The sequence below is a fragment of the Oratosquilla oratoria genome, chromosome 29 (genome assembly GCF_046742065.1).
Source record: "Oratosquilla oratoria isolate Oo_2021 chromosome 29, ASM4674206v1, whole genome shotgun sequence".
Lineage (NCBI taxonomy): Eukaryota > Metazoa > Arthropoda > Malacostraca > Stomatopoda > Squillidae > Oratosquilla > Oratosquilla oratoria.
In genome coordinates this window covers 23,432,862-23,438,608 of record NC_134805.1, presented here as the reverse complement: position 1 = coordinate 23,438,608, position 5,747 = coordinate 23,432,862, and the positions used below count along the sequence as shown (strand labels likewise).

Genomic DNA, 5,747 nt, shown 5'->3' with positions numbered 1-5,747 from the left:
AATTAGGGTAATGGAATTTGTACCAGTACACCTCACTGATACATTTTCATACATGTTTACTCATGGCAGTGAAATGGAATAAAGATAATATCGGATTTGCCCTAAAATATTTATATTTATAGTCAAAGAATTAACTAACTGGCAACTATACTACCGGCTCTGCGCATTTCTATTCTTTTCGTCCATTTCTAAATCATTCGTATAAGATCAATTTTAGAAAAATATGATAAAAAGAGTTCAATCTTATACTTCTGTTAAAATATCTACATTTGTGAAATAAGTCTTTTCCCATACGTGTAAATAATTATGTACTTTTAAAAAATGTAATAATTGCAGTAAGCTTTTACGGAATACTTCAACCTCTAGACAGCTAAATTGTAGCCCTTTGGTTTTTTCCATGTAATGCAAAACCGACCAGGTTTTATTTTAGCCAACTATCCTAGGTCTTCCTTATGAACTATACAAAGTGATATATTTCTTGAGAAAACTACTTATCTAACATAGTAGATTCACTCGCAAAAATAAAAACATTACATCATGTAACACTGCAGTGCATGAAACTAAATATATTGATTACATTGCCTTTCACTGTCGCATCACTATAAACAAATGTTTCCATTATATTATAACATCAGAATGATGTAAAGAACATTGAGAACAAGTCAACTATCGACTAAAAGCGGGTAAAAAAAAACCCTGCAGTTTGACATAAATAGCAGACATGTACCAGCACTGGCAGTCACACCGGGAAGCGGGTTTAGTGCTTGGGATTCGTGACATCAGAGTGAGTGTCAACGGTCCTCCCTCCCTCCTTCACCACCTTGCAGCCGTAAGCATACAGTCATACCGCCAATGCAGGTTCAGCGCCTGAAAGGATCCAGCCAAGATATAGAACATTACAATAAGTAGGTGCGACATCTCCTAGTCCCGTGGAATTAAAAAAAACCTGCTGAAAAAACGTTCCAGAGAATCATTGCCTGCAGGGGACAGTAACGAAAATACCCGTACAAACCTATCAAAGGTTTGCACGGGTATTTGCACTCCAGTAGAACAATGGCAATTCCAATCCTTCGAGTGAGTTCCTACGTCACTAACACGTTGTCACCTAACAAACGTATCAACGTTACCAATAGTATTATTATATTCTTACCTGTGACTCACTACATACATTCCATACATTTGTTTATCAATCAATTTGTCAATTATATAATATGTACTGGTTATTGGCTTGAATTGTTTGTAAAATGTTATATATTTAAAAGTAAAATTTAGATCTAACAAAATTGTGGTTGAGACATACTCGTAGACTGCTCATAATAATCAACTGAGAGCATACGCTAGAAGGCGCGTCGTTTGTATCACACTCGTCGGTTTCTCTGGGCAAATCACATGCAGTAACCTTTCCCATTCCAAATAACTCAGCAGGTCGATCGACTGGTCTCAGTCATGAGTTCTCTAGGCGTCTCCCTCTTTGCGGTTAGCTATCAAGTGGAGAAAGCTCAGTGGGTGGAGTCGACATTAAACAAACGTGCCACATACCCATACTGCCGGACTTCGTCTAACGACTACTCGCAAACATTTTTGTTTTCATTGTATAGACGAGAAGACGAAAATACATCTAACGACTGATCTTCCTTTGATTAGAATGTTATGGCTGCCAATTTTGAAGTAAATCCGTCCATAGAAAAACTGAGAGCAATGGGCCATCATTAAAGAGTAGAGAAAACTGACAAGCATATTTTGGCTTATGTGAAGAGTGTTAGGTCATGGGAACAAAGTAAAGAGGACAGTATCTGAAGAATAAACGTAGTTCTCCGTATAGATGTATTAACTCGTAGAATATCGTAGATGGTACAAACCAAGTTCAAATCATAATAGCCTTTGGCCCCACAAACCCATGTACTACAATTAGGTAAATATACAAACAACCAAAGTATTAACCAACCCCAACAAAGTCACAACCGCCACTGAGAAATCCCGGTGGAAATAACACCTGTGATATGGAATATATAAACGGGTATCGAAAGATCCTGATGATCAGAATAAACAAAATCCCTTGGATACATCCCCCAATAGAAAACGCAGCACGCCAGGTGAATAGGAAGTACGCGGCCACCACAAACCACCACGCAAAGAAAACGACCATCTCTTGTAACCTAAAGGTGGGGTTACACTAATCAACGAAAAGTTTGGAGTCCAACTTTAACATTCGTTTATCTTATAATAAGTAGTTACACGTAAGTCCAGCCTTATTGTGTAGAAAAATATCCACCAATCACATAAAAGGATTTACAGCAAGCCCCACCCTCTATCCAGAATGAGGAACTATCATTGGCAGAGCCAATGCCTATGACACTTTCTCAAATATTTTATCCCAAATAACTTTAACGACTCGCGATCTCTTTAAAAATGTATATTTGACAATCTTTGCATCTCTTATGCACTTACACACACACACATGGCTCGGTGGCGGATTGGTAAAGCACTGGCCTCACAAGCCAGAGAACCGGGGTTCGATTCCCCGGTCGAGCGGAGATAAGTTGGGTTTGTCTCCTTTCACGTGTAGCCCCTGTTCACCTAGCAGCGAGTAGGTACGGGACGTTGGTCAAGGAGTTGTGACCTTGCTGTCCCGGTGTGTGGTCTCAGACCTACCCAGAGATCGGCTAATAAGGAGCTCTGAGCTCACTGCCGTAGGGTGGTGTCTGGCTGTCTCGACAGAGACTGCAGCAGATCCGAGGTGAATACATGTATTACCGAGCACTAGGCAAAAGACATTTGTCATCCCGAGAAAATTGTAACTGAATGGCTGACTCAGTGAGCGAGATTGTATTATCATTATTTCTTAATGTGGTCAGGATGCCTCACATCCCAAAGCTCCTCTTGTGGCCGCATCTTCTCTATTGGAGCATGGATAGCTTCAGTATACCACTCCATCACGTCGAAAAGTGTAGGTACCAAGCAAATGCTGAGAAGAGTTTTCGCGCGTAAAGGTACAGTTACACTAGTCAGTGGATGAGTTGGATTCCAAGCCTAGAGGTGGATTTCGTCCAACGCTGGAGGATTTGGGTTGGAATCCAACCCTAGGGACGCCCAACGCAATACCGTTGTAATCCACACCTCGGAAGAGATCCGAGGGAAATCCATCTCAAGGCTCGTAATCCAACCCATCCGTTGACTTGTGTAATCGTACCTTTACGCACCATTCACCCAACCCAAATCGTATTAACCACAAACGACTCGCTATTACAATCTGATATGCAGCCTTGCCTTCCCCTCACCTAACGATGAACGAACTGGACGAGAGAAGGAATGGAGACTATCTATAGCTGCTAATACTCGATTTTTTTTAACTGACAGAAACATTATGGGAACCCCCACACCTGATCACTTCTAATGCAAGATACTTTTTCTACAGGCTTCGATAATATCCTTCTCCAATTGGCTTGTGGACGACAATCTCCAAACATTCACTGTAACAGACCGATGGTTCCCCAAGGTGGAGTGTCATGATGGGCAGTCTTATTAAAAAATCCAGACACCAGGCTAGGCACACATGGCAAAGCAACCCAACATAAACCAACAAGCTCAAATATCGATGAATCATACACAGATACAAGCGCACTCTTACCGCTGCACGATGTGGATGGTGTCATTTTTCGTTGCTAGAAATTATATATATATATATATATATATATATATATATATATATATAATATATATATATATATATATACATATATATATATATATATATATATATATATTTTTTTTTTTTTTTTTTTGCCTAGTGCCAGACAACAATCAAATCCCTACCAGCATTTACTAACAACAACTACTACAAAATTACGATAAGATAACACTGTAGAGGCCCATAATGTCCTTACATAAATAAAAGGCAAGTCGATTATTCAATGTGTTAAAAAGAAAAGTGTATAATTGTCTTACATTTTCTCCTCTTGTACGTTTCTCCGGATGTATTATTGGTTTATGCACTTGCGTGGGTGTCTTGAGATAAGACATCTGGTAAGAGTAAGCTCGGACTCCAAGCCGTCAAGTTAGCACATACCGCCATACTTTTTAGTTCTCTTCATTAGAAATATAACTTCTCCAAGTTTTAATTTGGGTATATTCACTACTACAAATACTTGTTTTCATGAAAAATAAACGGGTTTAATAATGTATCACACAAGGATAAGATAAACATACGAAAAATACTAGACTGTTACAAAGAGCAAACAGCGTGTACAAAGGTCGGGATTCATTTTCTTCCACGAATTCTTCCGTCAACCGATTCTTGGTATTAACCGGACAGACATACAATACGAGGTTAACCATTCTGGAAATATAAAACTAATTTACACATCCATATTAGATAATATTTGAGCTTTGACCAGCATTTGTAAGTTCAAAAGAAAACGTACATCAAAAGTAACACAAAACCTGTATACAATAGGGACAATGACGTAACCGCCACGATAGGGCGTGACGTCGTACCGGATACAAAACAGATAAATAAATAAATAAATAAGATAAATAAAAAAAATCTAATAAAAATAAAATTATATAATCTACGGCCACGTTTACAAAATTCCAGGGTTTGGACGTGACAATGGTCAAACTTCAACACACAAACCTCTACCTCTGCCCCAACATCCATCGTCTGAAGAAAAAAAAGAATGTCGCCAGCGCCATCTTCCAGTAATGGCATCAATGAGTTATCGACCATGACGGAATATCTCTCGGGGAGTGATGATGAAAATAATTTTAATTTAGAATCGGTTGATCTCACCAAGGATGACTTGAGGATCTGGAGATCATGCCAGGGTCGCGAGGGTATATGTTTGAGCCCACAAACGAGACAATAGCGATGGCATTACTCTGGTTCAGACTGAACATGGTGATGACGACGACCAAAACAAAAGGAGAAAACGATGCGTTATTGGTGAAATGGACGCACAGGATGGTCACAACTTCGTGGTTCATACCTTTTATTGTTTTTAATACCCAAGGGTTTTTATTCAGTCTGGTAGAACCTCATGATTCAGTATAACTTGGATAACGGTGACCCTGGCAACCGCCTTTGTTTACATTCTTGTCATAGATGGGTGGAAGGGTGGCTGATATTGCATTAATGGACTCTGTAGTGGTACCCAAAAGAAGGACAGGGATATTTCTGGGTGACCATGTCCTTAGAGGATATCCAGATCATCTTTTGGTGGAAGGGAAGTTGGGAGTGGAGGATAGGTGGAGAAAGAGGAAAAGGGCGGAAGGTAGGGAGGTGCTTAGAGTAAAAAAGTTAAATGAGAAAGAAAAGGAGTAGAAGTACAAGCGGTGAAACATAGAGAAGTGTAAATATAGGAGGAATGGGTGTGTTTCAAAGAGGAAATGACAAGGTGGACAAAGATTGTACGAGGAATAAAGAGGATGGGAGGGAACAGAAGGAAAGGTCGTGAGTGGTGGGATAATGAAGAGAAGATGGTAGTAGAAGGGAAGAAGCGAGCATTCAAGGATGGTTTACAGAGTAAGACTCGGGAAGCATATGATAGGTACAAGAAAAAAAAAAGAGAAGCAAGACGTGAGATAAAGGAGGCAAGGAAGAGAGCAGATGTAAAATGGAGTAGGAGTATGATAAAAAAAAATGAAAAATATTAAGATATGGTTTGGGAAGAAGTTAAGAGAGGGAAGGCGTGACTCAGGTAGAGAGGAAAATGTAAAAGATGGAGGTGGACAGATGTTAATGGAAGTGA

The 5,747-nt window shown here is 39.5% G+C and overlaps 1 long non-coding RNA gene across 1 annotated transcript in view; it reads right to left on the bottom strand.

Moving 5' to 3' along the window:
- Window positions 1-733: 733 nt before the first annotated feature.
- LOC143040897 (uncharacterized) overlaps window positions 734-5,747 on the bottom strand; it is a 29,987-nt gene continuing 24,973 nt past the window's right edge. Inside the window, exon 3 of the long non-coding RNA XR_012967758.1 lies at window positions 734-867. This is a non-coding gene — a long non-coding RNA (uncharacterized LOC143040897). The remainder of the gene's footprint in view (window positions 868-5,747) is intronic.